The sequence below is a fragment of the Paralichthys olivaceus genome, chromosome 22 (assembly GCF_024713975.1).
Source record: "Paralichthys olivaceus isolate ysfri-2021 chromosome 22, ASM2471397v2, whole genome shotgun sequence".
In the NCBI taxonomy this organism is placed as follows: domain Eukaryota; kingdom Metazoa; phylum Chordata; class Actinopteri; order Pleuronectiformes; family Paralichthyidae; genus Paralichthys; species Paralichthys olivaceus.
The window spans coordinates 1448942-1458733 of NC_091114.1; the positions used below are offsets into that span (position 1 = coordinate 1448942).

At 39.3% G+C, this 9792-nt stretch overlaps 1 long non-coding RNA gene across 1 annotated transcript; it reads right to left on the reverse strand.

The window, feature by feature from the left end:
- Positions 1-5181: 5181 nt before the first annotated feature.
- Positions 5182-9553, reverse strand: LOC138406614 (uncharacterized). The gene is made up of 3 exons (XR_011240013.1): positions 8383-9553; positions 7365-7566; positions 5182-7252 (listed from the first exon to the last, which is right to left on the reverse strand). It is a non-coding gene; the product is annotated as an uncharacterized lncRNA (long non-coding RNA).
- Between the last annotated feature and the right edge of the window lie 239 nt (positions 9554-9792).

Below are 9792 nucleotides of genomic sequence, written 5' to 3' on the forward strand. Positions count from 1 at the left end.
CACACCAAGCAGCAACATCCCGGGCTGAGCGCTGAGGCAAAAAACTGCAGTTCACTGGGTGGCCACTTGAGGCTGGCTCCAAGAGGGAGTCAATGGGAATTGACTCCCATGTTAAAACACCAGACTTTAGAGCAGAATTAAACCTGTTTACAGCCTGGTTCAAAATACGGTTTTAGACTCAATCAGTAAGTTCTTCCTTCATGACAACTATGTGTTATCTGTTTAGATAATACAGAGGTTTGAAATTGTGAATAATTATCACTTGATTGACACGTGACGTCACCGTTAGCTCGTCACTCTGGCTGTTAGCCTGTGGTCTGCTCGGCTTCACCTGAGCTAACAGGCTAATCACCGTCACCGAACGCGACCGGGTCTGGGGAGGAGTTTTCACTCACATGTGAATATTATCGTTTGTTGTTCGGCTGATTGTCCTGACGGAGAAGTGTCTGTGGTGTGTAAAGTACTGCCTTTTATTTACATGTCAGTAGTGATGAGCAGGTATCATTGTCTCTGTACCTGGCTGGTTAGCTTAGCTCCGCTAACCTCCAGGCAACATACCAGCAGTAATGGCAATGCTAACGGGAGCGGCATGACATGAAGCGGTTCACACAGCGGAGAGAGGAGCGTTAGAGTTTATGGTGATAAATCTTTTAAACTGAAGGCGACTGTGTGTTTAGTGAATGAGCTCCACCAAGTTAGATATTTAACGTTATGTAAAGTTGTTCAGCTCCCCAACCTATTTGGCTTGACTATGTTACTGTGGGTAACTTCAGTAATAATGTTTTATTAGATTATTGGTTCAGAAATAACGTTAGTGCAGCTGCTGCAGTGTGAAACTTGTTGAGCTGGACTTTATTTATGAATGAACAGTTTACCTACCAGGTATAGACCTGTTTTCATAACTTACTAACAATTAAAGCAAATGATTGCACATGATGCATTACATTATAAATGCAATACTTTTAATGTGAAAGAACTCCATACTGCACATTCATTGTAGTACACTGTTTAATCCCAAACCATATTCAAATACATAGTTGAATATCCACAGAATATAAGGACATAGACTTTGTTTGAAAGTAACACTTATCTCGGCAATAATGCCATACTTTTATGTTTCCTGTCATTTTATTAGGGACGGACGAACCTGAGGGACACAGCTGTGCTGACCGTGTTCTGTCTCTTATGACAAAAAAGAAAAGACTTTTTATCTAAAGTTTATCAAATTAGAAAGTAAAAGATGAACATTGTTGTGATAACAGTGTTCATTTTACCAACCATAATGGATACAGAAATTGACTCAATATTATCATGTTGACCAGCCTGAAGCTGCCGATCTCCACCTTGTTGCTGCTGCCACAGTGGATTCAGAGGACATCAGGTGTTGCAGTGCTTCATGTAATGAAATGAAAAAAGTCACGTTAAAGGATGTTTTATGCTGAAATCATTGTCATATCTGTAGATATTAAGGAACAGAGGAGAAACACGATTATTTACAGATACTGTACAATACAATAGCCTACAATAATTTTTACACATGTAATATGAGCTGTGTTAAGCAGCCAAGACTGGTACTTATAGTTTATTCTGTGTTCAGCAGGTGGAAGCACCACAGATTTCAGCCAAACTGATGTACTAAAAAAAATAAACATTGTACAAAAAAATGTCTTTCTACCACATCTGTAATAACCAAATGAGCAAGGTGAGCCCATCAACACGGACGAGCCAGTGGTGGCAACAAAAAAAAGCATCACAACAAAGTTGCATGCCCACCTAAAGCACAACCACCCAACCCAGTGTTCCCAGCTGGGGAAAAAAAAGTGCACCTCAAGATGCAGAGCCTTCGTCCCGAAAGTCAACACTCACTGAGGCGTTTGGTCGACAAAGTAAATATAAATGGAGCAAAAATGGTGTGCGCTCAAAGAAACTGTAGTTCGCTGCATCGCAAAAGAAATGCTGCCCTTTAGTACAGTTGAAAAGCCAGCATTGAGAGAGATGCTGCAAACGTTTGACAGACAGACAAAACGAATTGCCTGCAAGAAAATACATGTCACAAACGGCCTAAATGTTCAATATTTATTGAAGTGCAATTTTGTTAATCGAGACTTGATAAGCCATTTTATTTATTGTCTTGGTTGTGTGTGGTTTTATATTTGAGTGCTGTTTTTGCTAACAGAGACTGAGAGTCCATTTTATTCTTTGTTTGTTTTATTTATTTAGGATATTTCAACGTTCCTGAAATTACAATTACGATGGTAAAAAATTACTGAAAAATAAAAGTTTATTGTATTTGAAAGGGTGTGCATTATTATGATATATTATCATGTTGGCAATAATATCGTTTATCGGCAATAATTCGTGGGACAATATATCGTCCAGCAAAATTTGTTATCGTCCCAGGCCTAATAGAGAATAACAATTTTACTCAATTACTGTTGCAACATGCTATCACAATGTTCAGTAATAAAATAAGCAACACTCGAAATATCACATTATGTTATTGAAATAATCTTCCTCACTCCAAATCAACAGTATCAAAATATCCTGTGCTCTTTACATCGTAATTAGCACATAAAACAATATCAATCATCTAGAAAGAAAAACATGTAATGTGCACAGCTAATAAAATATGGCTGGATGAGCTTAGAATGCATAAATAAGGTGCTAAACACACACATAATACAGCTCTATGTGCAACAAAGGAGCAAACAAATGTCTCACAATGCACCTTTAAAATGTCGGATCAGGGCTTCAGCATTAATGTGTGTGCCTTTAGCACATCAAGACGGCCGCTCACCGATGCGTTTCTCTTCCCGAGAGGTTCCTCCGACTGTGCTCACACAGGTCCTGGTCGTCCCGGGAGATTTCTTCGGCAGCTTTTCCGAGTCTGATCCACTTTTCTTGTTTTATCTTCCTATGGTGAGTGTCTGTTTAATGCGCCTTGCTCTCTCTCTTCCCGGCAACTTCAGAGGAAGTGAACCTGCTCCGATCAGCTCAATGGGCGGGGCTTCTTTTCTGATTGGGTGACAGACCGTCTCCAACCCGTCTCCTTCAAACTAAAACTCTCTATAAATAAATCTCTATAAACTCTCTAAATAAATTTTATTATGGTTCTATCTCTCCTTTTAGATAAACATCTGTTTTTTATTATTAACCAAAACGTAGTATTAATGAATTGATTTTTCCACCATGAATTTCACTTTTCTTCATTCAATCAACTAATTTATTGTTTTTAATACAGGTTTTTAACCTGGGTTACACAAGAATCTAATACTTTTATTTTAGAAGCTCTGTCTCCCATCTAGCCCTAATGTAATCAGTTGAAGCACTCGTACAGTCTCTGAGGTTTTGATATAACACAGATACCACCTTGATTTTTGACCCATTATATACTCGCATTAGTACATCTATCACTCCGTTTAATATTTTTGCGCTCCCTATTTCCCTTATAATATAATCCCTTAGCTGTAGTTATCTAAAAAAAATCCTAATTTTTTAATCCATACATTTCTCTAAGGTCCTGAAAAGACATTATGTTTCCATTCTTTAGTATTGTACACATGGCAGTGATTCCCTTCCTCTCCCAGTTTCTGTATGTCAGGTCACTCAAGTTTGGCTTGAATCTTTCATCATATGCAATCCAGCTCAACAATCTCACTTTCTTTTCCAATCTATGCCTTTTATTGAAATCAGCCCAGATAGTCAGTGTGTGGGAGGTTATTGGATCTATTGAACCTTTTAGTAGTTTTTAGCAATGTAATGTTGCCCAAAAGGGATTGCACTGGTTTGCTAGCCACCCTCATCTCAATCTCTTTCCATTTGGAGTTATAATGCTTGTCACACCACTTGACCAAGTTGTGCTGCCTCATAATAATCCTTTAAATTTGGGAGTGCCATGGGAATCCCCCCCGATTCTTAGCCAGTTGTAGCGTGCTATATTTTATTCTTGGTTTTTTACCACTCCAAATGAACCTCGATATCATTTTGTCCCAGGTTTTAAATCTTTCTAACTGTATCTTGACAGTAAGGGATTGGAAGAAATACAACAGCATCAGGAAAATGTTCATTTTAATAATGTCAATCTTTGAACTGACCTCCAGTGATATGGTTGACCATCTCTCAATATCCTCTTAATTTGTATATGAATCTGATCACAATGGCTGGATTTATCTTCTGAAGATGGCTTATCTGTTTTGTTAGGGTTACCCCAAGATATTTTATGCTTTCTGAGTTCCATTTCCATTTATAAGCATTTGTAATTTCTTGGGAAGGGGTATAATTAAAAGCCAGAATCTGTGTTTTATTCACATTTGTTTTATATAATGAGTGGTCTCCGTATATACTTATATACTTAAATGTGTTAGGTTTGTATCAGGTCTTTCTAAATATATTAATAGATTGTCTGCAAACAGACTTATTACATGTTTTGGTTTTTTAATATGTATTCCCTTTATTTCCTCACACTGTCTTATAGCCTGCGCCAGAGGTTCAATGTATAAGTCAAAGAGGAGAGGGGACAGGCAACATCCTTGGCGTGTTCCCCTCTGTAGCTTTATGCTTTTTGTTAGACTACCATTCATTTTTATTCTAGCTATAGCATTCTGGTATATTGTATTGATGCATTTAATGGCTTCTTTGTTAAATCCAAAACATTCTAATGTTAAATATACAAATATCCAATTTACGCCATCAAAAGCCTTTTCGCCATCAAGACTCAGCAATATAGCCTTAGTTTCCTTCATTTGTATCGAGTTTACTATTTGCAGGGTCCTTCTTATGTTATCTAATGTTTTTCGTCCTGTAGTAAATCCAGTTTGGTCCTCGTCAATTAATTCTGTCATGAAATTCTGATATCTCCTTGCTATAATGGATGTGTATATGTTGTAATCTACATTGAGCATAGAAATGGGTCTGTAATTGTTACAATATTCTGCGTCTTTACCCTCCTTGGGGATTACAGATATGATTGCTTCATTACATGAGGGTGGCAATCTACCTTTCTTAAGGGCAGTGGCGGTTCTACATTGAGTTACTCCCCGGGCGAGGGGTGTTATATAAAGTAGAGTAATGTGTATAGTCTTTTTCCTTCGGATGCAGTTCACGCCATACATCAAACAGTCCATGTTCCTTCAACGACATGTTTACAAATTTAGATATATGTTTCTTATTTCTTTTTATACTTGTTGTGTCTACCCTATGATCCATTATCATATTAAAATCACCAGCACATATCACTATACCTTCAGATTTTAAGGCCATGACTGGGAATAATGATTTAAAGAATTGTTTAGTACTCTCTGGAGGGGCATATACATTAATTAACGTAACCATCTCTTCCTCTAGTTTCCCCTTCACTATAATTTATTGTCCTTCTGTATCCTTGATTTCTTTTAGACATTCAAATTTAGTTGAGTTTTGTATAAGTATTGCCACACCTCTTTTGTTGCTTTGTTTACAAGTACTGTAATAGGTGTTTCTAAAACCAAATTTCTTCAGCTTTTCATGCTCTTCCTGGGAAAGGTGTGTTTCCTGCATGAAGATAACTTGAGCCTTAAGTTTTCTCATTTTCAAAATTATCTTAGTCCTTTTTTGGATTATTTAACCCATTAACATTTAACGACACTCACGATATGCTGTTCATTTATAGCTTTGGAAAATGGCATTATACTCCATGATATATATATATATATATATATTATATACCATGAGAACAAACAATAGCCCAAAGAACATTGAGCAACTCAGCAATAAAAAAAAAATCGAACTAAGAAAACAACAGTAGGCACTTGCCCCCCACGTTTCCCCCGTGGGTTGAGGTGAAATTCAGATGAAATATGGGGGCCCCTCCTTAGTGAGGTCCATTCTTGTTATCCAGATTCTCTTGAGCATCTGTCTCATTAATTCAATTCAATTCAATTCAATTTTTTTTATATAGCGCCAATTCATATTTTACATTATCTCAAGGCACTTTACATTTAAAAGTCAAGACCTTAAAACAATATTAACGTAGAGAAACCCAACAGTTCCCACAATGAGCAAGCACTGTGGGGAGGAAAAACTCCCTCATTAACAGGGAGAAACCTCTGGCAGAACCAAGCTCAATGTGGGCGGTCATCTGCCTCGACCAGTTGGGGTGAGGAAAGAAAAGTAAGGGGGGAGAAAAGGAGAGATGGGTGGAAAGCGGGGGAGAGAAGAGAGAGATGAGGTGGAGAGAGAGAGACCGGGAACAATTTGGCACCATCAGTATCAAGGCTGACTATAAAAATAACAATGTAGTGATCTACAACAGGATTATATATATTAATCAATTACTGAGTTATTGTAATAAATGATGACAATGGTGATGGTAGTCGTTGTTGTCCTGCAGTCCCGGTGCCGGAGTTATCTGAAACGATATAGAGAGAAGAGCCAGAGGGACTATGGGAGGACAAAGTGACACTTTGACATGATGACATGTTAAAATAAATAAATAAATAAATAAACAGGTGTGGGGGGGCAGAGAGACAGAGAGACAGAGGGAAGTGATGAAGTGCTCAGTGCATAATGGGAGTTCCCCCAGCAGTCTAAACCTATAGCAGCACAACTAAGGGATGGTTCAGGACTCACCTGATCCAGCCCTAACTATAGGCTTTGTCAAAGAGGAAGGTTTTTAGTTTTACTTTAAATGCTGGGACAGTGTCTGCCTCCCGAACCCAGATTGGGAGCTGGTTCCATAGGAGAGGAGCCTGATAGCTAAAAGTTCTACCTCCTGCTCTACTCTTACAGACTCTTGGAACCACTAGAGAGCCTGTGTTTTGGGAACGAAGTAATCATTATAGCTCACACATACAGCGTCCGATCAGTCCTAACAGTGAAGACTGAAGACCTATATACAATCTCTTAGACTATTTGTCTTCAGTGTCTAACATGTGTTATCTTTCACTTACTTATTCATTTAGATGCACTTACATACTTTATTTGTCCATTCCTCGGTATTTCTGTAGTTTATGTTTTGCTCGTGTTTCGGTGTCCTCTTTGTTTCCTACCTGTTGCCATGGCCATGGGCCGGTGTCCCAGTGTATCCTCATTCTGGCCATAGGTGTCTAGAAACGGATTCCTCTCTCTTTTAAAACTTTCTTAATTCCCGCGTACTCCTTTCTTCTCTGAATTATTTCCGTGGCATAGTCACATTATTGGAAATAGTATTAGTTAGGTGATAAGTTGCAACATCATGTCCCAATTGGAGATTAGCCGTGCTGCACTGCTGCTGTGCCTGTGGAACAAAGAAGAAATTAACAATTAAGCCGCAGTATCATTAATTCCAGCTCTGTCCAACAATCCATATATAATAGCTCCAAAGACTCCTGGAAGAGAAATTGTCCTACCCTGAAGAGCAGTCATCCACAGGAGGAAAAGTGGCCACCTCACAGCCCCAGTGGTGTGACTACTCTTGGAGATTCTCCCATCACAGTGTCCTCTCCATGCAGTCTCTCTGAAGCTTCATCTGACGTGGCTGGCTGGAGAGGTGCGTGGACCAGTTCACATGTGAGAACAAAGCCTTTGCAGGGACTGGAGAATATGCTCTGCCTTTTGGGTGAGGATAAATCAATATTTAGGCGAAAAAAATGGATGCGACTAAAGAGGAGATGGAGAGCCCGTCATCAGTAGCGATCACTTAAATAACGTTGACTGTTGTGCTGTGCTCCACGAGGAGTCAAAATAATGTTATTATTCATGACTTTGCCTCACACAGAGCACCAAAAATGTTGTGATTATGTACTTTCCCTTGCGCGGGGTACGATTATGTACTTTCCTTCATGCGGGGCACCATTAAATGGTGTGCTTTTGGGCATTCAATAAATGTGGCTATCAGAGAAATATTAAATATTAATATTAAAAATATTAATATTAAACTGATAAAGGATAAATCGGGGCACCACCCTTCAAAGGAAGGGAAAAGATAGCCAATTTAAGAAATAAGACTTACTCACTACAAATTTGGAACTCTGATTAATAATTAAATAAATAACTATAACCAAAATTACCACATCAATAGCTAGCAAAGTTGAAGGATATGGAATTCTTGACAGTGTAGAGGTTGGCAAAATTCACACTTATGCAACATTAATGAAGATGGAGTTTTGAGACCATGTGGCTGAGATCACATGTATGTGTTAAGTTTGTGGAAATGAGTTTGTGAGGTGTTGGTGCCAGGTTAAAGAAAGTAGTTAGATGCATGCAAAGAAACTGATCAGTATAACAGAACTAACATTAACTTTCGAATAACATAGTACCAAATATCACAACAACACAATTCAAACTTATAAACATCACATGAAATAGAAATAGGACTAAACAGTCCTTTGCTTAGCCTAGCGTAATAATAGAGCCCAGTTGTGTTACCCGTCCATGAAAAAGAGGGAAAGTTCCTTTTTGGATGTGCTGTTTGAAGTCGAGTGAAGTGGTCTTGTTGGTTTGTGGCTCCTGTTGTGCATCTGCTGGTCAGACCTTGTGTCGTGGCCAATTGTGCTGAAGTTCTTAGGCAGGCTCTCGCGTCACTGCCTTTGGAAGGTTTTAGCAGTCTGCTCCAGGCAGGCCTGCTGGAAGTTGAGGAGCTTGTGTAGGGAGGAAGTCTCCCTGGCTGGGAGAGCAGGGCCAGAACCTACTCCACCAGGAGCGGTCAGCAGGGGAAGAGGCAGAACAGAGAAGAGAGCTAGGAAACTCGGCTTATATTGGCCTTGTGACCTCATGGGTCATGGGGCACACAGTGACCAATAGTGGTTGAGAGTTGTCTTCAGGAGCAGTTTTACCACCTATATGTGAAGATGAAGAACCCTGGGAGACTGAGTTCTGGAAGCTCTCCTTTGTCTCCAGAGCAAAGGAGACATGCGGTCAGGCTTTTGACTACACATGTAGGCCCAACTATGGTTCACAGATACCAGGTCCCAACATGACATTATGGCTTCATTGAATGAAAATGTATTTAACCTATCTCGATGTGCTTCTTCAGGTTGGACGGGGAGTTTTTGAATGCCAATATTTCAGTCACTCTCTGTAGGCATAACAGGCACTTAATCTGGTAGGAAGAATCTTTCACTCCAACGTACGAAAATATTTCTTGAAAATACGGCCGGTGTAACGTTATCTTCATCACCACCACGGAGTTCACCAAGTTCGCCACTTTAGTCGAGATGCTCGTCATCTGCTACTGGAGCATGAACGTAAGCAGCAGAGCCGGCAGCAAGTGCTTCCATGATGCCATCAATAATGTGACATGTCCGTGTAGTAAAATTTCTGTTCATTACACTGTGTCACATATGAATGTCACTATGTACCTTTAATCTGCACTGCAAACTGAGGAGTGATTATAACATAAATTATAAATAGGATGTCCATTTTGGTAAAGGGGGATTTGTAGTTATGAGAGCAGTGTCTTCTTGATGAATTTTTACTGAACAAATCAGCGGTTGTCTCCGTAGGCAGGATTGTTGTCTTCACTAATGAGGACTGTGGTCTTCTCAGTTGACGGTCTGTTATTTTCACAAGCTAATAACTTGAAGCAAGGGAACTTGTTATTTATGTTTGGTAGTTCAGAGGACCAAAGAAATATCCTTTAATGTCTAGAGTTTTTGGTTCTTTGATTGGATTTGATAAGGATTTGCAGGCCAGCAATCCCTTTGATTGTTGCCCCCACATCAATCATCAAAGAAGATTTTAAGAAGCAACCGTTTCCATGGCAATTTTTATAACTGCACAACATGGCGGCCCCTGGGGGTTTATCAGGTTGACTTCTATATGATGCACATCACTGCG